The sequence below is a fragment of the Staurois parvus genome, unplaced genomic scaffold (assembly GCF_062004578.1).
Source record: "Staurois parvus isolate SC_StPar_1 unplaced genomic scaffold, SC_StPar_1.0 ptg000341l, whole genome shotgun sequence".
Lineage (NCBI taxonomy): Eukaryota > Metazoa > Chordata > Amphibia > Anura > Ranidae > Staurois > Staurois parvus.
The window spans coordinates 1,239,784-1,266,962 of record NW_028318137.1 but is presented as its reverse complement, the minus strand read 5'-3'; the positions used below and the strand labels follow the sequence as shown (position 1 = coordinate 1,266,962).

The 27,179-nt window shown below is 41.3% G+C and overlaps 1 protein-coding gene across 6 annotated transcripts in view; it reads right to left on the bottom strand.

Annotated features, from left to right (window-relative positions):
• The window catches only part of SERHL2 (serine hydrolase like 2), an 801,854-nt gene that overhangs the window by 79,376 nt on the left and 695,299 nt on the right, over positions 1–27,179 (bottom strand). The window contains exons 13-14 of one of the 6 annotated variants that reach the window (XR_016313777.1): positions 17,813–19,445; positions 11,001–14,436 (exon numbers count right to left, since the gene is read on the bottom strand). The exons of 4 other annotated variants lie outside the window; for them this stretch is intronic. The gene's annotated coding sequence lies outside the window, so the exon portion shown is untranslated. Of the gene's footprint in view, positions 1–11,000; positions 14,437–17,812; positions 19,446–27,179 lie in introns of those variants that run through there. One more of the 6 variants, XR_016313775.1, reaches the window with a different exon arrangement.

Here is a 27,179-nt window from a genome sequence, read left to right as displayed (position 1 = left end):
TGCCTGTGGCCAACAAATTACTTGATCCTTGTGTGGTTACAGGTGTCCCGGCGAAACTGCAGCGGAGGAAACAGATTGCCAAACTGTCATACGATGTGTCTGCTAAAGACGTACCTAAACTAAGAATTGGGGAGCCAATCCGTATGAAGCCGCTTCCAGGTGACAGGACCGGTCGCTGGAGACTGGGTTCCTGTGTTCAGAGTGTTGCTCCTCGATCATATCTTGTGGATGTAGAAGGCAGTCTTTACCGCCGCAATCGAGTGGACCTGCGAAGGGCAGAACGATTCATCACACAAACCTATGAGCATCCTGAACATGATCCTCCTGAGGTGCTCAATGCCCCGAGTCCTACTGGACCATATACTCAAAGCAGAGAGAACTCTGCTGTCATATCGGGATACAATGAGGATGACATAATGCAGCCACATATCCTGTCAAGTTCTTCTTTGCCAAACACACCAGCCAGGAAAGAGGGTAGCTCCTTAACACCTTCTGGAGCTGAACGGATTTCCCCAGGCAACTTCCCTGTGGTCTTGCGTAGTGGTCGAGTTTCAAGACCACCAGACAGACTCAATCTGTAGCGTATCTACCAGTAACACAGTATGCCATGTTCAAGACTGTTCAGCATCAGTTTTAGTTTGTTTACAAGGTTTGAATTGAATGTAAAAAAAGGAGATGTTATAGAGTTATTATGCAAATACTGTGATCCTACTTGCATATGGTAATATTGCATTGCCTTATACTTTCAGTTTCCTGTTCTATGCTGACCTGGATGCAGTTCTGTTGTACAACATGATTCCTCACACCAGCAGCTTGTGTTGTCTGCATTCCTGTACACGAAACATATATCGAAGCAAAGGTCTGAGATAGCAGCTGAGATTGTGTCTTTAATATCTGCAGTGACCGTGTGCAGGTCATGCATAGTTAGTGGCTTACCAAGATGTGTATCCGACCCTGAGGAAGTCACGTGTTGAACGTGACGCAATGTGTCGGTACGTGTGGAGAAGCTTCCACTAAACGTGGTGACGTCACTTCCGGCGTGGGGGCCATATTGGATCACCCTGTTCGATCACCCATGCAGTACACCCATAGCATGAGGTAGAAAGCTGGAGGAAGAGACTTTTTTGCTGTAATGTGAGTGAAATACTTTTTATCTGGATATTTATCTATTAAAACTGGTTCCACTATGGAGGGTCTCTGCTTGTGTTTCATTATGACCCTGGGAGGAGCTGGCTGCTAATCTGGTGAAGGCTGGAGACGTTTACCAACAGTGAGGGGAAAGCCTGAGAGGAATTTATTCTTACAGGATCACCTTGATCCTCAAAGCGTGCTGGCCCTGTGGGGTCTAAGTAAGGAGGTGAGGGGGCATTTTGGATGTTGAAGGATTGACACGTGTGAATCACGTACACTGCACGATATTTTGCATGAAGAGTGAAGTGGGAGGACCACCTTAACCATTTGCCGCCCGGCCAATGGCCGTTTGGCGGCTTGAAAAGCGCTGCAGCTTTCCGGGTGCATGCCATTTGGCGTGCTCCCGCACATGCGCGGTTTGCACGGTTGCAGAGCGACGCAGCAGTGCGATCTGTCACCGCCCGTGCACCTCGGACACGGCCGATGACAGATCCGAGTACCGGCTCCCGTTGCCGGTACCATGTGACCTGCTGTGACCAATCACAGCAGGTCACATGACAGTTGTATACAATGGATGGCTTCATTCATGATGCCATCCATTGTACACTAGTGCCTAGCTGTGAATGGTCACAGCTAATCACATGCACATGTCATGTGATTAGCTGTGACCAAATCACAGCTAAGCACAAAAAAAAAAAAAAAAAAGCTGAATGAATCGATTTCATTCAGGTAAATGCTTGCTTATAGCAAAGTAATTCTTTGCTATAAGCAAATTGTGTAAAAAAAAAAAAAAAAAAAAAAAATACTGATCACTTCCCCAAAGTAGTACAGTGTTACTATGGTAACATTGTACTATTTTGGTCATAGTAAAATATGAAAAAAAATCTTTAAAAAAAAAAAAATGTAATAAAAAATTAAATATAATAAAAAAAAAAAAAAAAAAATAAAAAAAAATATTTTTTTTTCATACTGTCACCAGTCAGTGTCGCTGTTCACCGCCATGCCAGTTATATGATGACGCTGTACTGCACTGGTGACAGTATGTAAAAAAAAAAAATAGTGAAAATAATTTTTTTAATTTTTTCATTTTCCGAAAAATTATGACAAAAAAATACAACTTCAAAAAACTCGCCATGCCTCTTATGAAGTACGTCGGACTGTCTACTCTGCAAAAAGGGGTCATTTGGGGATATCTGTACTATTCTGACATTCTTGGACCTCAAGATATTAGATTGGCTGTCAGTACTTCAGGATTGATCAATATTCAGATATATCCCATAGTTTGTGAACTCTATAACTTTCCTACAAACTAAAAAATACATCCTAATTTGGGTTATTTTCACCAAAGACATGTAGCAGAATACATCTCGGCCTAAATTTATGAAGAACAATTATTTATTTGTAAACTTTTATAACAGAAACAAAGAAAAATGTGTTTTTTTTTCAAAATTTTTGGTCTTTTTTTGTTAATTTAGCAAAAAATAAAAACCCCAGCGGTGATTAAATACCACCAAAAGAAAGCTCTAGTTGTGTGAAGAAAATGATCAAATTTTAGTTTGGGTACAATGTTGTATGACCGCGCAATTGTCATTCAAAGTGTGAGAGCGCTGAAACCTGAAAACTGGCCTGGGCAGGAAGGTGTAAAATTGCACGGTATTGAAACGGTTAAGCATCGCAATTATTTTTTCAGACTTTGGAATTGATTATTTGTTCACTAATATTGTGCACTATTGTGTTTTTTTCACAGTATTGATTTAGGGTTGTATTTGTCACCCTATGCACTGGATATTCCCTTATGAGGGATTCACGCATGACACTATTAGCTATAAATGTGTGTGTTGTTTTTTCCCCGATGTTTATATTTAGGGGATGTTTATTTAACTAATTTTGTGTTTTGTAATCACCGATTTACATAATACTTTTTAGTAATATTAGCGCTACAATGTTTTATTTTATTGAGTATTCACTTATTGGGTATAAGGTTAGTGTCAGCAGCTTTTTTGTGAGTAGGATTCCATTTCAGCGCAGGAGGTTTTTTTCTATTTTTTGGAAATCCAGCTGTCAATTCTTTATCTCTGGGATATGGATCATAGATGGAGCGGGGACATATAGCTCTGCCTAAGCCAGGACAAAATCAACCTCTTCTTGGGCTGCTTAGCTTCTGGTACCCCCTTGATGATTGATTTATGCCTCGGCCGTGGCATTGACTGACTGTCCCCTTATGGGAAGGACCTGTAATTGGTTCGGCCAATGCAAGAGAACCAGGTGAATTGCAGAGGTATTCATAATATTCATAGGTAACAATCTTTCCCATGAAGACCATGTTCCTTAAATTGAAAAGTGATCTAGAACGTCTCCACTACCTGTTAGGCAGATGCCCATTGTCACTACTTTCCAAGAAAGGTGAAGAAAAGATTTCTCTGTTTCCAACCTTAGGGGAGACATCCACCAGTCTACAGACCATAGCGTATTGGGACAAAGGGACATCAGATAGTTCAACAAGTCCTGTTCCATCGCAACAGAAAATTCTGCTGTAAAGGCCTAGAATGGAACTGAGAAAAGGGAACTGGCTCGAATGAGGCAACTATCTTTCCCTCTACTCTCATACAGAGACGCCACCTGATTTTCTGAGAAACACCACCTGATTTCTACAAGAAAGGCAGTTTTCTGGAAGAAGAATCACCTTCACCTAGACTGTTTCCAGAAGCAGGCCTGGATTTTCCAATTACTGAGCTGACACCAAGTTCTGGAGATTGAGAACCCAGCCAAACCTCTCCAGAGAACATACTGTGTGAGATACGCTGTGCTCCAGAAGATAAAACGACTGTTCCCTGAGCAGAAGATTGCCCAGGTATCCCAGGGCAAGTACCTCCTGGGTGATTGAGATGCCTAGAATTGGAGCCATCGCCTTTGTAAAAACTCAGGGTGTTGTGAAAGGTTGAATGGCAGGACCACACACACTGAAAATGCTGGTCCTCCATTGAAAACCATAAGAACTTAAAACCATAAGCATCCTTTTTGTCCAATGACACCAGGAAATTTAGTTGGAGCAAGGCCACTACTGTGCACACTGACTTAATCTGAAACCTTTGTACATAGAGAAACTTCTTGAGGGACTTCAGATCCATTATAGGATTAACATCGACATTTGGCTTTGGAACCAATAAAATAGCTTGTGAAACTTTTAATTCTCTGGAATTAGTACAATCACTCCTTAAGAAAAAAGGTGAATGAGAGCCTGCAGCAATCAACAATCTTTTTTGCAGATTCATAGAAACATTTGAAAGCAGAAAATGAGGAGGGCAACTGTATAATTCCAACCTGTAGCTGTGAACAATTGTACAATTGTCTGCCATCTCCCCCTGCTATACTTCCGCAAATTCCCGCAAACATCCCCCTGACCGAATGAGAGAGGGTGCCCCTTTAATTGGAAGGAAACTAAAATAAAAATAAATACAATAAATAAAAATATTAAAATAGACCGAGGTATGATTCCCATAGTCTCATCTTTAAAGATCACTAATAAAGCGATATCCAGCTCAATATTAAGGCCACCTGGTGCTAAAGAGTGTAGGATGTAAATCCACTTAGTTTCCCTCTTGGAGCAGTCCCTCACTCTATTGGAGGGATCCAAGAGGGAACAACTCGATCTCTCCCCCAAAACAACAGTTTGGATGGATCTCTTGCATGATAACGCAAGAAATGATCAGATATACACTGTGATAATTATATTCTTTCCTAATATTTTTCATGTGTTCTGCTATTCTTGCTTTCAAGGGGTGCTTATTATTATTTATTTCAGGTACTTATATAGCGCCGTTAATTTACGCAGATTTTTACATATATATTGTACATTCACATCAGTCCCTAACCCTCAAGGGGTGTACAATCTAAGGTCCCTAACTCACATTCATACATACACATACTAGGGCCAATTTAGACAGGAGCCAATTAACCTGCCAGCATGTCTTTGGAGTGTGGAAGGAAACCGGAGTACCCGGAGGAAACACAGGCAGAACATGCAAACTCCAGGCAGGTGGTGCCGTGGTTGGGATTCAGACCAACGACCCTAGTACTGCCAGCCGGAAGTGCTAACCACTTAGCCACTGTGCGTCCAACATAAGTTAGCCCACATGGAAATTTGTTTTCCATTTTTGCATTTTTTTTTTTACACAAAATTGTCAATGTATACGATATTTCTAACATATAGCATGTACATACCAAGAGTTACACCCCAAAATACATTCTGCTGCTTGTCCTGAGTTTGGCGATACCACATGTGTGAGACTTTTACACAGCCCGGACACATACAGGGGCATAAATTACACTTTTAATTTCCTGACTACCTATCACATTTGTGAAGGCCCTGGAGCACCAGGACAATGCAATTACCCACAAAATGACCCCATTTTGGAAATAAAACACCCCAACGTATATTCTATAAGGCAAAATTAGTCTTTTAAAAATGTAATTTTTTTTCACAAGTGTTTGAAAAATGTGGAAAGAAAATGAAAACTTTTTTTTTATAACAATAAAGGGGAACTAATATTTTAGTGACGTGTGATAATGTCGGAAGCAGTCTCCGATTGGCCCGGTTGGGAGGGACATTGGGGACAATGGGTGTCTCTCTTAACTCCTCTTCTGCTGCATACTCAACATTTTTTTTGGCATCTTCTTCCTGATTCTGGGGGTGGAATGTTTTCTGGAAAATGTTGCTCATGAAGTCTGCTCACACAATCAGAGCGAATGTTTTCTGGGAGGGATCCTTGCTGGTAGATCAGGGCAGTGATAATTTATTCTACATATTTGAGGAAGGTGGTGGGTCTTTCTGTTGACTTTTGATAGATGACAAATGCATTGTAAATGGCCAAATGGCAAAAATAAAGTGCAACTTTTTTATACTAGAAGAGGGACTTTCATGTTGACAAATAGGGCTGTAGCATCTGATCTTTTAAATACACCCCCCCCCCCCGTGAACCGATTATAAATCGTGGATACATTCAGGTTTTTGGATGGGTCTGCGTCTTCTGTGAATTTTCACTGAGGTGTCACTGTGGATAGTGGACAGGATGTAAACATCTCTCTTATCCCTCATTCATGGCCAACACTTCCTCGTTTCTCAGACTTGCGGATTCTTACTTTTGTAGCCTTGTGGTTACTAAACTTTGTGGGAAGATCTCTCTGTTTTTTTGAGTGGTACCACAGGCTAAGGTTTTCTCACGTTACAGATGCTGGGAAAGGGGCAGACTGGTATAATAATCAAGGTACGTATGACAAACTTTTTGGAACAGTGGGAATGCCAGTTTCCAGACATTTTTGCCACTTGTGCCAATGTAGGTTGGGCACTCAGGGGGCTGGAGCTGGGAGTCTTTGCCTATGTACATGCAGAAGGCATGCACATATTCTGTAGCTCTTTCACAGAGCTTGTTCATCTTCAATCCATACCTGGCCCCTTTACTGGGAATGTATTGCTTGGATCCCAGCCGGCCAGTGAAGTGGACAAGGGATTCAAACACACAGATGTGTTGCTCAGGGACAAAGTTCTGCAAATCTCTTAACAAAAGAATTTATTTGGAGGCAGATTTTGTAGTTTGTCATATTTTGGATGATCTCGGGGAGGGCACTGTGACTTGCAGGAATTGCATGATCAGATCACAGCGTGACCTGGACAGCAGAATAAATGGGAATATGATGGATGGGGTTGGTTGTCCAGTAGGCACGCAAGTTTTTTTTTTTGTAAGCCCCATGTTAAATGTAAGGCTCAAAAACAATTTTAACTCCTCCTATGTGAGACATCTCCATAGATTAGGATGGGCATAGGATGTACTGGGATTGTTATCAATATATTGCTGAGCAAAATGGTTTGTCTGGTCCACAATGGATTGAAGTAAATTGGCAGAGAAAAACAAATAAAAAAAATCAATTTCAGAAAAATTTTCAGTACCTGGCTGTGTGGTGAAAAAAGGGGATTGAAGCTGATCCTGAGCTGGAAGACAGCCATAAAGGGTTTCCAGGGCATCAGGAAGATATGTTTGGGTCCCAATTCTTGGGGTCTGGCGGGATATTCCAGTACTGGTACTGGGCCTTTCATCCTGGGGTTTAGCGCCATTGGTGCCTGCTGATTGACCATTGGGGTTTATGACACTGCTTATGGTTGCCTGCTGTGCAGAGCATCGTATCCTTTTAGGAGGGACTGCTTCATCCTCCGATTTGGTCACTGACCCATTACTTTCTACTGGCTTGTATTCAGAATCAGAATTGGATGGTGAGAGCTCCCCGCTGCTCGCATCCAACATGCTGATGATTTTGAGCGCCTCCTCACTAGTAAAATATTTTTTGTGGCGCTGGTGAGTGTGGCTGTATGAGGGGTACACTGCTGATAGGCAGCAGTTGTGTCGACTCAGTGACAAGTACACTGATTAGGCTGCACTGATAGCTGTGGTGACAGGTACACCAATGGGCTGCACTGATGAATGCACTGACAGGAACAATAATGGAAGCACTGATGGGCTGTACTGACAGGTACACTGATGGACTGCACTGACAGGTCCCCGGATGGACTGCACTGACAGGTCCATTGATGGGCTGTGCACTGACAGATGCACTGATGGGGATGCACTGATGGGCTGCACTGACTTTATGATCGGCTGTGACCTGTCAATTTCATTGGCTCTTTACCTTCAGTGGGGAAGGGCTGTGTCCAAGGGACACAGTGATGTGAAAGTGGAAAACCCAAATACTCCTGCGCTTAGGGATGGACTCTAGGTCTTAGGGATCACACAGTGAATACCTTGGAATATGCACGCCTTGCTGCCCTCAAAGAACCGGGGAGTCCAAAAGTACTAATAGAGAAAAACAAAACAGAGGGCACACCGGCCTTGTGCATTACCTTTAAAAGTATGTTTATTGTATTAACTGGTTGCCGACCAGCCACAGTGTTTTTACTGCGGCAGGGCGGCACCTCTGCGCCGTTTTTTAACGGCGCTCTGCAAAACAGGTAGGGGGTGCGCGCGAGTCGCGTCCCCGCCCTACTTGTCCCGCCGATCGCGGCAGCGGGTGTCCATCACTGGGTCCCGGCCAGTCATTACCCACCGGGTCCCGGTGATTACTTGCAATCACTGACAGAGAGCACGGCTGCAGTGTTTACACTGCAGCTCTGCTATCTGTCAGTTCCGAGCACACGCTGATCCTGAGAGAAGAGTTTATCTCGGGATCAGCGTGTTCCCGTGAAGCACACACCCCCGCCCCCTAGTAAAACACTCCCCTCACACAGTTAATCCTTTCATTACCTAAAAAATGTTAACCTCTTCCTCCCCAGTGCCATTAGTACAGTGTCAGTGTTTTTTTTTTTGCACTGATCACTGTATTGGTGTCACTGGGGATGTCAGTGACCCCAAGTCCGTTCCCCCCAGTGTCAAAATGTCCACCGCAGTCCCACCATAAGTCGATGATCACTGTCATAAATCGCTGATCACCGCCATAAGTCGCTGATCGCCGCCATTATTAGTATAATAAACAAAAAATCCCAGTATCTTTCCCGCCATTTGTAGACACTATAACTTTCACGTAAACCAACTAATTTACACGTATTGGGATTTTTTTTGCAAAGACATGTCACAGAATACATTTTGGTCTAAATTTATGACTAAATTAGATTTTACATTTTTTTACTGGACATGTTTTATAGCAAAATGTCCAAAATATTGTTTCTCAAAATTGTCAGCCTTTTTTTTATAGCGCAAAAAATAAAAAACGCACAGGCGATCAAATACCACCAAAAGAAAGCTCAATTTGTGGGAAAAAAGGATGTAAATTTAATTTGGGTGCAGTGTTGCATGACCGCGCAATTATCAGGTAAAGTAACACAGCAACATAACACAAACTGCTTCTGTAACCGCTTCCTGACCGCCCTATAGCAGAAATACTGCTACAGGGCGGCATGGGTGCGCAAAATATATAAATAAAAAAATATATATAAGTGATTCGCGCTCCTGTGGTTTTCACTCTCCTCCCAGATAGCGTCATATTGCCCATCAGTACACCAGTCATCACATTTAACCCCTTGATTGCCAGGAACACACTCATGCACAATAAACCTCCATTGCTAGTATAGTGTCTGAACAGGTAAATATCTTTGAGCAGATCAGCACTATACCAGCGTTCACATTAGTATAGCGTCCCCAAAAACGCAGCGTTAGTGGGATCAGCCCCGGCACCTGCCAGCACCTGTGTTTAGCCCCTACGCTTACCCCCCCCTTCTCCCCCAGCAAGTGCAGTGTCAGTAGGTCACTGTCACTTGATACATTGCACACAAAACCGCAGTGTTCGCAGAATCAGGCCTGATCTCTGTTAGCACTTGCCGGTAAATTTTGACGACTCTCATATGAGGCAGAGTGCCAGTACTAGTGCCGCTCTACCTTTTGGTGAACTGGTGACACCAGCGGTCTAGTACATCTTGGTCTTTCACATACCTCCTTGATTTTTGGAGCTGTTTTTCACAGAATATCTGTATGCGTTGATTGTGGATCAAAGCAATTTATATGCACAACAATTTATCGCCGCCAACCCAAATTCAAACCTTGCCAGACCATTCGAAAGGGAAACTCATTACGGTTTCCGAATTTACATTTTTTTGGGGCCTAATCCTCAACATGGGCATTACTAAAAGAAATGAATTGTGGTTGTATTGGTCCACAGACCTGATTGATCATATGCCCATGTTCTCTGCTGCCATGGCCAGGCATAGATATGAGAGTATTATGTGTTTTATGCATTTCAGTGACAATACACTCTGCCATCCTTGGGGTAACCCTGAATTTGACCGGCTCCACAAAATTCAGCCCCTCACAAATCACCTTAACCATAAATTTGCAGATGTCTATACTCCCCAGCAAAACATCTGTGTTGAGTCCCTCATTAATTTTTCTGGCCACCTTGAATTCAAACAATTTCTCCCCTGCAAGCTTGCCAGATATGGGGTCAAGATGTAGAAGACCTGTGAGAGGACAACAGGCTATACTTATAAGTTTCGGATTTATGAGGGAAAAGATAGTCATGTGGAGCCCCCTGGATGCCCAGACTACATGGGGAGCAGTGGCAAGATAGTTTGGGACTTGGTCTCATCCTTTTTCCATAAGGGTTATCACTTGGACAATTTTTATTCAAGCGTGCCACTATTAAGACATTTGTTCAATCTTGGAACTGGCACTTGTGGCAAAGTGTGACCTAATGTGTGCCCACCAATAGAAGTGGGTGGATGCAGGGCGGTATATTCTAATGGTGGGCATACCAAACACTTTTTCTGGCAGACATTTCTTCTCATTCAGTCCACAGGCTGCATACAAAAAAAAAAAATAAAAGAACACAGCATATACACCCAACAAGGATCAGCGATGTACTGGTACATCACTGGACTTTAAATGGTTATACCAGGATGATGTCTACAGCTGCAGGCATCATCCTGGTATCGTTTTTCAGCCGGCGATCGGCTTTCATATAAAAGCAATCCTAGTGGCTAATTAGCTGCAGGATTGCTTTTACAAGCAGCGGGAGATGATGCCCCCCTCCCCCGCTGCCTTCCACGGCCTTCTTGGGCAGTCTCGTGCCATCGGGGGAACCTGAGAATGCAGCCGGTGTTTCTGCCAGCTGACCATAGAGCTGATTGGAGACCAGAGTGGTGCCAATCATCTCTATAATCTAAGAATTCGGAAGCTACGAGCATTTCATCACTTCAGTTTCGCAGGATATAAACAGTGCCATTTGTAGATTGGGAAAGCATCTGTGTTCCGTTCTCAAAACACTGACTATGTGTGGCTCTAAACGGACAGCTAAACCCTTGTCAGAATCTCCAGCAAACAGAAGCCCACTGCTTGTGTTGTCCACCAAAGAATCCAACTTTATTTTACAGGTGAAACTGAAACACAATACAATGACAGCATATCAGTATACATAGAATACCTAGTGTAGCATAAATGACAGACGACACAGTAGAAAGGCACTTACAGGTGATGATGTCTCAAGCCCCTTGGGAGAGAATCAGGCACATGCATCCACAGTGAATGGCAATCTAAAAATGGCTGAAGAACTTCCTAAACCAAAAGTCATTTCCTGTCTGAGAATGTACATATCCAGAGGAGAACTGCCATTCATGTTTGCCACTAGATGGCAGTGGTACACTACATATCCCATATAAGTAACTATAATTCAACTAGCCTGTGAAGGCAACACACTCCTTGCCTGATATATTATATCACTACCTATACATAGCTACTGTACAGGGAAAACACATAATAAGAAAATACATTCCGGCCTAGATTGGTAACATAAACTAAAACATGAGTCCACAACATATCAGGGTCTTTTGGCTATGGTACTTCAAGCTGATAGCCCACATGAAGAAATAGTTTATTCCATAAACCCATCTTCGGATTGGAGAAGCCGCCCAAGGCCAAACTATCTCCAACCCCAATTGTAATCCACAGGATGGAATTTAACTCAATGGCAAATGTCTCGCCTGAACGCTATCCGTGAGGAGCTCTCTGCTATGTATTGTGCCAGCTACACAACAGAAATGCTATTCAAAGGAGAACAATGACATCTGAAACTGGTCTAGTATACACTTTAGCAGTCCCTTGTTTCGTCACTTTGACTTCAACCTTTCTGACATTACCATCTTTGACGTTGGGACTGGTCTCAGTCCATTTCTTGCGACTTTGTAAGGTACACAGGTATTCTCTCCTCCATCTCTTCCAAAACATATCAGCCAGGCATTGGACTTGTTTCCATTGCTTTACATGAAGTTCTGTTGTACTAAAGTCCCCATAAGGGGCCGATAAAGAGTCTACCTTTTGGGTCAAGAGCATGGCAGGCATAAGAACTGTAAGATTATCAGGATCTGTAGATAGTGGTACCAAAGGTCTTGCATTAATGATAGCCATAACTTCTGCCATGAAAGTACCCTAAGTCTCATGAGTCAAACGAGTAGGTTTAGCTTGGAGTAACATTGCATCTAAAATGCACCTAGCTATACCTATTAATCTCTCCCAAGCACCTCCCATGTGAGATGAGTGTGGAGTGTTAAAGATCCATGGGCATCCTTTGTCTTGAAGATAGTCTAGAAGTTCTGCATCATTTGAGCATTTATGCAGCTCTTTGCATGCTCCTACAAAGTTAGTACCTCTATCAGAGCGAATCAACTTAGCTGGACCACGAACAGAAAAGAATCTTCTTCGAGCATTGATGAAACTGGATGCTGACATGGACTCAACCAATTCTATATGCACTGCTCTTGTAGAAAGACATGTGAAAAGAACAGCCCAACGTTTGCTGTCAGCACTGCCTCCTCTAGTTCGTCGTGTTACAACTGCCCAGGGGCCAAACACATCAACACCCACACTAGTGAAGGGAGGTTCAGGATTGACTATCTTTAGGCAACTCTGCCATCTTTTGGCTTTCCAATCTCCCTCTGAGCTTACGGCACACGACACATTTGTGAATGATTGCAGACACTAGACGTTTTCCACCAAGAATCCAGAAACCTGCAGCTCTGATTGCACCTTCTGTTATGTGGTGCCCTTGGTGAACTATCTGGTTGTGATAATAGCTTATGATCAATGTAGCAATGTGGTGATCATGAGGAATGATGACAGGATGCTTCTCCTCATCTGACAGCGTGGCAAAGGATAAACGGCCACCTACTCTCAATAGTCCATCTTGATCTACAAAGGGACTCAGTTTTGTAAGACGGCTTTGTTTTGGAAGTGTCTTTTGTTGTTCAATACAGTCATATTCTTGTCTGAAACATGCGTGTTGTACAGAAGGAATTATAACTGTTTTGGCCTGTGAAAGTTCTTCTTAACTGACTCTTTCATGGTAAACTCCCCAGCTTCCGGGTTGATCATCATTGGTTTTCTTCTGGAAGCTTTTGGCAACATGAATTAATTTTGCTATAACCCTGCTTAGTCTCTTCCAGTTGGAAAATCTTTCGAAACAATGCGGCCGTAGTCTGGTGTCAAAGGCTTTAGTACTGAAGTTTACTACTTCTGACCTAATTTCAGAATCAGCTTCAGGATCCACTAAAGGATAAACATTGTTGTCATCAGGATTATCTACAGCTGTCTGATACAGAAAAGGTGGACCTGAGAACCATATAGAGTTCTGAAGGCAAGCTATCTGTGTAGGCCTGGTAGCATAATCTGCAGGATTTTGTTCTGAGGGTACATAGAACCATTGCTCTGGACCGGTTGTTTGTCTGATCCTAGTCACCCGATTGGAGATATACAAGAAGAATCTCTTTGAAATGTTGCAGATATAGCCTAAAACTGTTTTACTGTCTGTAAAGAATTTCACAGCATCTAGACTGAGGTCTATCTCGTCTCTCACTAGCTCATACAGTTCAACCGCTAGTACAGCTGCACATAACTCTAGGCATGGAATTGTATGTGCCGGCCTAGGGCTCAGTTTGGATTTTCCCATTACGAATCCAACATGACAGACATTTCCTGCATCGCTTACCTTCAAGTAAGCGACTGCACCTATCGCTATAACAGAGGCATCTGAAAAGATGTACAGTTCCCTCTTGCAGGCCTGTGACAAAGAAACAGGAACATAACATCTGGATATTTGAAGACATTGTAAAGCTTGTAAAGACTGTCCATTGGACCCACTCATGGAGTCTTTCTTGTGGAAGTAAGGCATCCCACTCACTTTCTCCACTTGACAGTTCACGAACTAAGGCCTTACCATTTATGGTGACTGGTGCTACAAACCTGAGAGGATCATAGAGACTGTTCACAGTGGATAGGAGCCCTCTTCTTGTGAATGGCTTTTCTGCTAAAGAAACCTGAAACACAAAGCAGTCTTTATCTAGATCCCAGCTTAGGCCTAAACTCTTCTGTAGAGGAAGGGTGTCTGTTCCCAGGCACAGGTCTTTGAGATCTTTAGCTCTATCTTCTGCTGTGAAAGCTTCCATGACTTGTTTGCTGTTAGAGGCAATCTTATGTAGTCACAGGTTAGACTCCGCCAGCATCTGTTTTGCTTTGTTGAGAATGTCGACTGCTCCTTCAGGTGTGTTAGCTGAAGCAAGTCCATCGTCCACATAGAAATGTCTCATCACAAAGTGTTTGGCATCTTGACCATAACATTCTGCACCTTTCTGGGCAGCTTTGCGCATGCAGTATATGGCAACAGTAGGAGACGGGCTGTTACCAAAAACATGTACTCTCATTCTGTACTCTGCCACCTCTTTAGCTATGTCGTTATCCTTGTACCACAGGAAACGCAGGTAGTCACGATGGTCCTCTCTCACTAGGAAACAATAAAACATCTTAGTAGAATAGTTATTTGTGAGCCACCAGGAGTTAACTTACTCTATTATTAGTGTTAATTGTGTGCTTAAGTGAATATTAATTAAATATTGGATCGCCAGGCACTAATTACACCCTCTCTAGGTGTATGAAATTAAACTATGAATTCTTATACTGTACCGCGCTCCAATATTATCAACCTTTTGTGATTAACCTTTTTTGGTTGTGTGAATTTTTTAATATACCACCTATAATCCAATCATTACTTACTTCTATGGTGCTTAAATATACAATTAACATAAATTAATTTATAAATATGAATTAGAAAATTATATGTGATTATAACAAATATTAATAAAAAATTAATGAAAAATTGGAATGTCAATTCTATGTGAATAAAATAATAAAAAATTAATAAAACAAAAAAAAAAAAAAAAAAAAAAAAGGGAAATGTCAATTATTTTCTTTGAATTTGAGATGGTGTTGTTATTCAATTTAGTTAATGTGATAAGTCTGTGTTGGCAGCTTGAACCTCTCCCTCGTCTCCTCTCCTCTCTTTGTGCTTTCTTCACTGGCTGCTTTGTTTATTCCTCCATATACGGAACATGCAGAGAAGGGAAAAGAAACATAGTGTCTTATCCGGGATATAAGTGATTTATTGCTCTTTGATCTCCCACTCACATTGTGTAAATGTAAATAACGCTTTGAATACAATGTAACAAGATCCTGCTTCAGACAGCCTGGCTGATGTGTTTGCTTGCAGTAAATATACTCGCCGTTCCTCTGTGGATGCGTGATAACGTCACCGCCCCTCCCCTACGCGTTACGCTACAGGGACTCGTAGCTTCCTCCCCATCCACATCCCCCAGAGGAAGCTACGAGTCCCTGTAGCGTAACGCGTAGGGGAGGGGCGGTGACGTTATCACGCATCCACAGAGGAACGGCGAGTATATTTACTGCAAGCAAACACATCAGCCAGGCTGTCTGAAGCAGGATCTTGTTACATTGTATTCAAAGCGTTATTTACATTTACACAATGTGAGTGGGAGATCAAAGAGCAATAAATCACTTATATCCCGGATAAGACACTATGTTTCTTTTCCCTTCTCTGCATGTTCCGTATATGGAGGAATAAACAAAGCAGCCAGTGAAGAAAGCACAAAGAGAGGAGAGGAGACGAGGGAGAGGTTCAAGCTGCCAACACAGACTTATCACATTAACTAAATTGAATAACAACACCATCTCAAATTCAAAGAAAATAATTGACATTTCCCTTTTTTTTTTTTTTTTTTTTAATGTTTTATTAATTTTTTATTATTTTATTCACATAGAATTGACATTCCAATTTTTCATTAATTTTTTATTAATATTTGTTATAATCACATATAATTTTCTAATTCATATTTATAAATTAATTTATGTTAATTGTATATTTAAGCACCATAGAAGTAAGTAATGATTGGATTATAGGTGGTATATTAAGAAATTCACACAACCAAAAAAGGTTAATCACAAAAGGTTGATAATATTGGAGCGCGGTACAGTATAAGAATTCACAATAAAACATCTGTTGCACATCACCTGTGAAAGCAATAGGCTCTTTCCTGAAGCATAAGAGAACACCCAGAAGTGTGTTATTTAGATCTGAGCCACTCAGTAGTACATCATTCATTGAAACACCTCCATGTTGAGCACTGGAATCGAACACAACTCTTATTTGGTCTGGCTTGTGTGGATGGTAAACGCCAAACATTGGCAGATACCAGTGTTCTTTACCTTCATCCAGTGACGGTGCTACTTCAGCATGATTATTATCAAGCATCCTTTTGATGAATTCTGTAAAGTCTTTTTTCACTTCAGGCTTTCTTTGCAAGGTTTTACATAGTGTGTTCAGGCGCTTCATGGCCACTCTCTGTTACTGGGTAAATAACACCTTGGTGTGCGAAAGGGTAAGGGAGCTACCCAATTGTTGTTTTCATCTTGGAAAGTCTCTTTATCCATGATATGGAGAAAAGCTCAATCATCTATAGACATTGCTTGTTTGTCGTCATCTTTTGTTCTCTGGAATACTGAGTTCCCTAAAGTGTCAGACTCCATGCCACTACTAATGTCTCTATTGTAACTAGAAGGAAAGTCACAGTATAGTTTTGGGATGTTAAGGGTTTCCTTCACAACAAAGCCGTTTTGGCATGGACTTAGAAGGGATGTGCGCCCATTAAATAGCACAGATGTCTTTAAAGTATTGACACTGTCAGGCCGATGTACTGTTCCTAGACAAACTTCTCCTACTATGACCCACCCTAGGTCAAGTCTTTGGGCATAGGGGGCATTAAAGGGCCCATTAATTTGTTGGCGTACCTTATGTACTTGTAGAATGTCTCTCCCAAGAAGTAGAAGAATAGAGGCATCTGTCTGGATAGCTGGAATAAGGTGAGATATTGAATTGAGATGAGGATGATGATGGGCTACTTCTGGTGAAGGGATCTCTGTTTTATCATCCGGTATCATATCACACTCTATCAAAATGGGATGTGAGAGACGGACTCTCTTGTCAAGAGACTCAATAGTAAAGTCAGTAGCTCTTCTTCCTGAAGTTTCTATCATTCCTGCACATGTCTTTAGGGTGTATGGGATAGCACTTGATGTAATGTTGAAGGCATCGAAAAAGTCTGACCTTGCCAGTGACCTGTTACTCTGTTCATCCAGAACTACATACATCTTAACTAGCTTCTCCTTTTTCCCTGTGGGGTACACTGTTGCTAGGCAGATCTTGGCACATGAGCGTGGACTTGTACTGTCGCCACAGATTTCAGTGCATTTGGACATTACTGGGGTAGCTGAATTATCCTTTTGCTCCCTGCCCTCATCTTTCAGCTCTTCAGCGACCTCTAGTGGTTGATGCAATGTATCAGGGTGTAAAGCTGTGATGTGTCTGTTACTGCCACATTCTGAACAATCCGCTTGTATTTTGCAGTCTTTTGCTACATGCTTAGTGGATCCACAACACTTGAAGCAGATGCCGTTTTATCTAAGAAAGGCTATCCTTTCCTTGATGGGTTTACTTTTGAACCCTTTGCACTTGTTTAGAGGATGGGGCTTTTTATGAAGTGGGCAAAGTCCTCTAGTGGTTGATGCAATGTATCAGGGTGTAAAGCTGTGATGTGTCTGTTACTGCCACATTCTGAACAATCCGCTTGTATTTTGCAGTCTTTTGCTACATGCTTAGTGGATCCACAACACTTGAAGCAGATGCCGTTTTATCTAAGAAAGGCTATCCTTTCCTTGATGGGTTTACTTTTGAACCCTTTGCACTTGTTTAGAGGATGGGGCTTTTTATGAAGTGGGCAAAGTCTGTCAGGACCTTCAAAGGTGTTTACCTTGTAGCTGCTTGGACAGCCTGGGTCCTCAGAGGGAACCGTTGTCTTGTGGGCGATCACTGAAGTCCTATTGTAGGATCTAAGTGGCTTTTCTACCTTTGGCAGTTGACTGCTGGTGATGAAGGAAAAGCTGGGATCCAACCGGATCTTTGCTTGCTGCTGTACAAATCTAGAAAACACAAAGAAAGGGGGGAAGGGGACATCATGTTCTTCTTTGTATTTGGCTCCAACACTCACCCATTTTTCTTGCAGGTTGTGAGGTAGTTTCTCCACTATTGGCTTAGTACCGCTGGCAGTATCTAAATGTGCAAGTCCTCTTAGATAGCCTTCTTTTTTGGCACACTGGACATCCCAAAGAATATCACCCAGCTCTTGCAGTTTCAAGTTGTCTTTGCTGTTTAGCTTGGGGAAAGACTCGGAAGTCTTTTCATTAGAGCACCTTCAATTGCCTCTGGTGATCCATATCTTTCCTCTAGCCTTTGCCAGGCCATATCAAGTCCTGCTGGAGGATTAAATATATGTATTCTGCGCATCCTTCTTGCATGTTCTGCTGACTCTGTCCCAAGCCATTTTATCATCAGATCCAGCATCTCGGCTGCTGATAAGTCTAAGTCTTTGACTGCATACAGAAAAAAAGACTTCCATGCCCAGTAATTCTCAGGGCAGTCATCAAACCTGAGAAAGCCCGAATTAACCATTTCTTTTCGGATAAGATATTTAGTGACATCTTGTGTACTCTGGTGTTTGGATTGCTGTAGTAAGGATTCATTTTTAATCGTTCTAGTACTGCTGGCCTCATGGGTTTGTTTTCGTACACTCAGGGGTTCTGCTGGTCTTGGTTTAAATTCAGCTGACTCTGGATTGGGGAACTGTTTTGTTGCATTGCTGCTTGAAAGTTCATACTTCCTTGTGCGTTCTACTGAGGAGAGGGGTTTCTCAGGCACATATGGGCCTTCGTGGATAGACCCACTTCCATACCGTTCCATTTCGGCATAAGTTGCGGCCGCTGCTGCGGCGGCTGCACACTGACGCTGAAGAATATGCAACTTTGCATCTTGTTCTGATTTTTCTTTTTCTTTCTCTGCTCTTTCCTTCTCTGCTTTTTCCTTCATAATGGCAGCCTCTGCTGCTGCAGCGGCGGCTTCTTTCTCAGCCCTTTCCTTTATAATGGCAGCCTCTGCTGCTGCAGCGGCGGCTTCTTTCTCAGCAATTTCCTTCATAACGGTGGCCTCTTTCTTAGCGAATTCTAGCTGAACACGAGCTGCCTCTGCTTTGGCGCGAGCTCTGGCTAAAAGGGCACTTGCTGATGAAATCTGACTGGACCTTGCTGATCTAGACGAGTGTGAGCGTGCATCATCTTGCTGGACACTTGACATGCTTTCCCTGCCTTGATGTGTCCCGGGTGGCCGATCTTCAGCCTTATACTGCCTTCCTGATCTTAGACTCATTCTGTCTGTGCAGTGACTCCTATCTCCAGGCTTGTTGCGCTCCACCTTTTCACTGTTCCGTTCTCAAAACACTGACTATGTGTGGCTCTAAACGGACAGCTAAACCCTTGTCAGAATCTCCAGCAAACAGAAGCCCACTGCTTGTGTTGTCCACCAAAGAATCCAACTTTATTTTACAGGTGAAACTGAAACACAATACAATGACAGCATATCAGTATACATAGAATAACTAGTGTAGCATAAATGACAGATGACACAGTAGAAAGGCACTTACAGGTGATGATGTCTCAAGCCCCTTGGGAGAGAATCAGGCACATGCATCCACAGTGAATGGCAATCTAAAAATGGCTGAAGAACTTCCTAAACCAAAAGTCATTTCCTGTCTGAGAATGTGCATATCCAGAGGAGAACTGCCATTCATGTTTGCCACTAGATGGCAGTGGTACACTACATATCCCATATAAGTAACTATAATTCAATTAGCCTGTGAAGGCAACACAATCTGATCACACCGATTTTGGTTTCATTAGATAATGTAAGGGCAGAGGAGAAATTCAGAGTCTGATAGACCCCAGATTTCTCAAAAAAGAATATATGACAATGCCCATTGAAGTTATAGGGGATATTTGCATTCCCTGTTATAGCATTAAAAGTGATAGAAAAAAAAAAAATTAAAAGGTACAATGTAAAAATAATTAAAAAAAATAAAAATAACTTAAAAAAAAAAACAACAAAATAGCCCCTCCCGTGCACGCACACCTGTGTGCACAAGCCTTGACCCTGTGCCAGTATGTAGACAGCGGTTGCACCATGCATGTGAGGTATTGCCGTGAGTGTCAGATCAAGGGCAGTAATTCTAACACTAGACTTCCTCTGTAAATCTAAAATGGTAGCTTTTAAAGCGTTGCCTATGGATATTAAAATGTTTGCAGTTTGTCACCATTGCACGGGGCATGCGCAATTTTAAAGCATGTCATGTTTGGTATCTATTTACTCGGCATACCATTATCTTTTATATTTTACCAAATAATTGGCCAATATATTGTGTTTTTGTGCATTAAAAGTAAAAAAAAGGTGTATTTTTTTTTTTAATTTGCTTTTGAAAAATCGCTGCGCGAGTACTATGTGCCATAAAAAATTGTAGTATCCACCATTGTATTGACTAAGGTGGCTGCTTTAAAAAAAATATATAATGTTTGGGGGTTTAAATTAACTTCCTAGCAAAAAATACTGATTTTTTTTCATGTGAACAAAAAGTGTCAGAAAAGGCTTGGTTTTCAGGTGGTTAGAAGAGTGAGTGATGTGTGGCATAAACTTCTAATGCTAGGCATAAAATGCCCCAACCCCCCAAAATTACCACTTTTTGGAAAGTAGACACCCCAAACTATTTGCTGAGAGGCATGTTGAATCAATAGAAGAATTTATTTTTTTACCACAAAATTGTCACTTAAATGATTTACTGCTCACACATGCCATGGGTATATGTGGAATTACTCCCCAAAATACATTCTGCTACTTCTCCCGAGTATGGGGGTACCACATGTGAGAGACGTTTTGGCAGTCTAGCCAAGTACAGGACCCCAAAATCCAATAAGCACCTTCAGGCTTTTAAAGGGCTTTATTTCATTACACTTCCAGACTACCTATCACAGTTTTGGAGGCCCTGAAATGCCAGGATAGCACCTAACCCCCCCAAATGACCCCTTTTTGGAAAGTAGACACCCCAGGGATTTGATAAGAAGCACGGTAAGTATTTCGCAGATCTCATTTGTTTTTGGAAAATGAAGAAAAAAAACAAAAACATTTTTCTATTCTTTTTTTAGATTTCAAAATCTTGTGAGAAAAAATGAGATCTGCAAAATACTCACAATGCCTCTTTTTAAATTTCTTGGGGTGTCTACTTTCCATAAAGGGGTCATTTGGGGGGTTTGGTGCTATCCTGGCATTTCAGGGCCTTCGAAAATGTGATAGGTAGTGAGAAAGCGTAATGAGGAAGTTACGCACCTTTAGGCTATCAAAGTGGTCATTGGATTTCAGGCTCCTGTATGTGGCTAGGCTCCCAAAAAGTCTCACACACGTGGTATCCCCATACTCGGTAGAAGTAGCAGAATGTATTTTGGGGTGTAATTCCACATAAACCCATGGCTTGTGCGAGAAATAAATCATTTAAATGACAACTTTGTGTAAAAAAAAAATGTTTTTGTCATTTTCCAGAAACTTGTGGAAAAAAAATAAATCTTTCATGGACTCAATATGCATCTCAGCAGATAGCTTAGGGTGTCTACTTTCCGAAAAGGGGTCATTTGAGGGTGTTTGTACTATCCTGGTATTTTAGCACCTCAAGAAATGTGATGGGCAGTCAGAAAGTAAAAGCTGTGTAAATTCCATTATCTATACCATAGTTTGTAGACGCTATAACTTTCACACAAAGCAATAAATATACACTTACTGGGATTTTTTTAACCAAAAACATGTAGTAGAATACATTTTGGCCTAAATTTATGACGAAATTTTAGTTTTTTGGGATATTTTTTATGACTGAAATGAGAAATAATTGTTTTTTTCAAAAAAAAAAAAAAAACTTTTTCTTCAAAACATTTTCTGGTTATAGCGCCAAAAATAAAAAAAGTGCACAGGTGATCAAATACCACCAAAAGAAAGCTCTATTTGTGTGAAAAAAGGACATACATTTCATTTATGTACCGTATTGCATGACCGCGCAATTGTCCGTTAAACTAGCGCAGCGTTGTATAGCAAAAAAAATGGCCTAAATTGCAGTAAATTACATAGTTTGTAGACGCTATAACTTTCACACAAAGCAATCAATATACACTTATTGGGATTTTTTTTTACCAAAAACATGTAGCAGAATACATTTTGGCCTAAATTTATAACTGAGTTTATTATATATTTTTTTATAGCTGAAAGTAAAAAATATCGTTTTTCTTCAAAATTTTTGGTCTTTTTTGTTTATAGCTTGAAAAATAAAAAGTGCACAGCTGATCAAATACCACCGAAAGAAAGTGTGAAAAAAGGACGTAAATTTAGTTTGGGTGCAGCATTGCATGACTGCGCAATTATCAGTTGAATTAGTGCAGCGCCGAGTAGCAAAAAGAGGCCTGGTCAGGAAGGGGGGTAAATCCTCAGGAGGGCAAGTAGTTAAAAAGACAGTATTCTACTCAAAAAAGCACATGAATATAGGCATATCATATGAGACCGCTCTGTCCAATTTGCACTGCGTTTCTGAATTGTGATGAGAATGATGGACATCAAAATGGCTGACGCGTTTTGAGGACTTGCCTCTTCCTCAGAGCCTTTAAAATTTATCTGTAATAAATTCTGATGCTAGCCACCAACAGCTAACAAGAAATAACAAAAAATTACTGGAGGAAATTGATCAGTTGGTGCAAAGGTTGAAGAATGCAAAAAGTGAAGTGAAGCAATTTTCTGTCAGCTGCCGGGAGCAGCCTGCTCATTTTCCAGTTAGAATAGAAAATAAAATGACTGATTTGGGTATTTCTGAATTCAGTGGGAAATCATCCATACCCACACCCAATGTATGTGCCAATATGAGTAAATCCCTGGAAGGTAGTAGCACTCAGGTTTCAGCCGCTAAATACTCTCAGTCAAAAACAAAGCTTTTTGTTAAGAGATGCTTTACCACTTTAGAAAAGATAAAAATTTATGCATGTGGATTATTTGGCCACATTGCATGATTTTGTCTATACTCTTCTGTTGGAAAGGCAGTGAAACAAAATCCATATAGGACAACGAGATGTGATATTGAAGTGTACTCAGCACTTGGAACATGGTCTAGGTGTAATAAATATAAAAAGCCAAGAGCATGGGTCCCATTCATAAATATTGAGTAAAGGATGCATCTTTACAGCCTGAGAATAAGCAAGTGAAATGAAATGGATCTTTGAAGGAATTTCAAACTTCCAAAACAGATTTTTTGGAAGTAAAAAGAAAAAGTACAGTATATTAGAAAAAACATGCTGGTATTTGTGATGTCTAGAGTTTGTCTTTAAAGTGGCACTTCAGTCTTTTAGTAAACTTGCTTCCAATAGCATTGTCTCCCCCTCTTTAAATATAAATGGATGACAAGAATGACATTTTCTAGCTGTAAATAACGATTTCTCCATAGTTTCTTTCCACTTCCTGCTTCTTCCCCTTAGGCAAATGACAAACATCTGCTCCTATTGACTCCTGGGTATTTTTGTCAGAAATCCCAGGAGTCTTCAGGCTCTTGTATTTTATTGTGAGCTGGAGGCAGGGCAGAGAAGAGTTGGAAGAGGGTGGACCACAGGCAAAGTAGATGTGCAGGCAATAGGCGGACTCGGGTGGAGGGCAGACTCCACGGTATACTGCACATGCATGGACTCGCTATGTGCTGCTGTACTACGCGTGCTTGGACTTATCTATTGCGCATAAGCGGACTCATATTATGGACAATGGAGAAACCACAAGAATTCCCTGGAAACTGACACTGGCTTCAGCTGCCCTCAGTTAAAATGGCCACCATCACATATACATCCAGTGGAGTAACAAGCTGTTTTTAACATTGCAGAAAGGAGCATTAAGAAAATTAGGTAGCTAGTTCACATCACTACAGTTTTTAGAAGCTGATTTTATTTTTTCCAGCATTTTTGAGCAATAATTGAAGTTCCTCTTCAAGTTAGCTACTTATGAGAGTATGTTTGGTTGTGTGAGATGAATGCAATTTTTATGTTGTGTTGTCCGAGCTACCTGTGTTGAACTTCCTTTCTAAAGCCTTAGAAGTGTTATCTCAGCTGTAAATTTACTGAGCCCAGTTAATTTTAAAAGGGAAAGGTCAAATATCTGTAACAGTGAATTGATTTGTGTACTCTCTATAGTGTGCTTTGTTTTCCTAGAGATACAGTTTTGATTTCAATGTGTTCAGTATGGTGAAGTATAACTTTCTTGCAGACAAATGGTAACTTACTAAAAGGTTTATATTGAGATGCTCGTTTTTAACCATGATGAACAATAGTTTTTTGGACATTAATAATATACCATAAAAAAAATCCATTTGCGAATACTGATTTGAGCTCAACAATTTTTGGTATTTGAAGAAATTTTTGGCATGTGAAAAAAGTGCACTGTTCCAAAACAACTAAAAAAGAAAAATGTTCAAAGACTTCCTTTATGTAATGTACTGTACGTTCATGCTTTTCGTATGCTATGTTTTGTTACATGTATCTAACCATTAGTTTATTTTTAGGAGAATTGAATCTTTTTTTTTTCAAACAACCAGGATTGCTCTTTTGTTGAACAAAGAAGTTATACAGAAAGGTAACATATCAAAATAAGGTACAGCGACAATATATTGCACAGTAGAAGGCATAAAGGACATGCATAGGTTAGCAATGTACAGTACAGGAAACCCATAGAACATTATCAGTATAATAGAGGGGGGGTACAGGAAGGGGAAGAAACCCACTAAAAGTAGCATGTGAATTCTAAAGATAGAGTCCCATCCCAATTGAGAAGGAAGCACTCAGCATTCCACAAACGGCTACCAATTTTTTTCATATTTCCTAGGACAGTTCCTATTAATATATGTCAATTTGTAAATCGGTAATACCACATTTATCATAGATTCCCAGGATGATAATGTGGGAAGGAAGAATGAGGTCCATTTAAAGAGTATGTCCTTCTTGGAATAATAAAACAAATAGACTATTAATAATTTAGTGTACCTAGGTCTTTGTTCATCATCCTGTATGCCCAGAGGTACTAATTCAATTGTGCACTGCAGGGACAGTTGCAGACGAGCATTTACAAGGTCGAACTGTGCCACCCTAGGGCATGACCAAAACATGTGAAAGTATGTTCCCACTGCTGTGTGGCACCTTGTACAGATGGAGGACCTCTCCGGATAGATTCTGTGCAGCCTCTGTGGTGTGTAGTACACTCTTACTCTATCTCTAGATGATATGACCAACCTGGATCTGTCCACAAAGCCGTCCCCCCCAAGACTCCCTATCCAGGGCTGAAAAATCTGCCTACCACTGCTCCTACAGTCTGTTCATCTTACAGTTGCAAGAAAAAGTATGTGAACCCCTTGGGATTACGTGGAGTTTTGCATGAATTGGGCATAAAATGTGCTCTGAACGTCATCTAAGTCACAACAATAGAAGAACACAGTCTGCTGAACATAATACTACACAAACATTAGATGTTGCCATGGTTTAATTGCACATAACATGTAAACATTCACAGTGCAGGGAGGAAAAAGTATGTGAACCTTTGGACTTAATAACTGGTTGACCCTCCTTTGGCAGCAATAACCTCAAACAAACATTTCCTGTAGTTGCAGATCAGACCTGCACAACGATCTGGAGTAATTTTGGACCACTCCTCTTCACAAAACTGTTTCAGTGTAGCAATATTCTTGGGATGTCTGGTGTGAATCGCTCTCTTAAGGTCATGCCACAGCATTTCAATCAGGTTGAGGTCAGGACTCTGACTGGGCCACTCCAGAAGGCGTATTCTGTGCTGTTGCAGCCATTGTTTTGTTGAATTACTTGTATGCTTTGGGTCATTGTCCTGTTGCATCACCCATCCTCTGCGGAGCTTCAGTTGGCGGACAGATGGTCGTACATTTTCCTGCAAAATCTCTTGATAAACTCTGGGATTAATTTTCCCATCAATGACAACAATTCGTCCAGGCTCTGAGGCAGCAAAGCAGCCCCAAACCATGATGCTCCCTCCGCCATGTTTTACAGTGGGGATGAGGTTTTGATGTTGGTGTGCTGTGCCTTTTTTTCTCCACACATAGTGTTGTGTGTTCTTCCCAAACAACTCAATCTTGGTTTCATCTGTCCACAGTATATTTTGCCAGTAGTGCTGTGGAACATCTAGGTGCTCTTTTGCAAACTTCAAACGTGCTGCAATATTCTTTTTGAACAGCAATGGCTTCCTCCGTGGTGTCCTCCCATGTACTCCATTCTTGTTTAATGTTTCCTTATTGTAGATGTGTCAACAAAAATGTTAGCATGTGCCAGAGATTTCTGTAGGTCTTTAGCTGACACTCTGGGATTCTTCTTTACCTCATGCAGCATTCTGCGCTGTGCTCTTGCAGTCATTTTTACAGGACGACCACGCCTAGGAAGAGTAGTAACAGTGCTACACTTTCTCTATTTGTAGACAGTCTGTCTTACCATGGACACATGAACATCAAGGCTTTTGGAGATACTTTTGTAAACCTTTCCAGCTTCATGCAAGTCAACATTTCTTGATTGTAGGTCTTCTGAGAGCTCTTTTCTGCGACGCATGGTTCACATCAGACAGTGCTTCTTGAAACCAGTAAACCCAAAACAGGTGTGTGTTTTTTAAGGGCAGGACAGCTGTCAGCAACACATCCAATATCATCACACTGATTGGAGTCAAGGTTGGCTCACTCCTGGCTCCAATTAGCTCTGGGAGAAGTCATTAAGCTAGGGCCTCACATACTTTTTCCTCCCTGCACTGTGAATGTTTACATGTTATGTGCAATTATACCATCGCAACATCTAATGTTTGTGTAGTATTATGTTCAGCAGACTGTGTTCTTCTATTGTTGTGACTTAGATGATGTTCAGAGCACATTTTATGCCCAATTCATGCAAAACTCCACGTAATCCCAAGGGGTTCACATACTTTTTCTTGCAACTGTAAGAGTTTCCACACTAAGTAATGCTATATAGAGAATGGACAATGGTTCTGTGCAAGAAGATGCTCAGTTGAATCAGTTTCCAAAATAGGAGGGTTGGGGAACTGGGAGCAAGCTGCATGTTGTAACTGGTAACAGCGGAAATACATCCATCTGGGAAAACCGAGCCCAGAGGACAGCTCCCTAAAAGTTAGCAGTGTACCCATTGCCATAATGTCCAGAAGTCGTTTAATATTACACT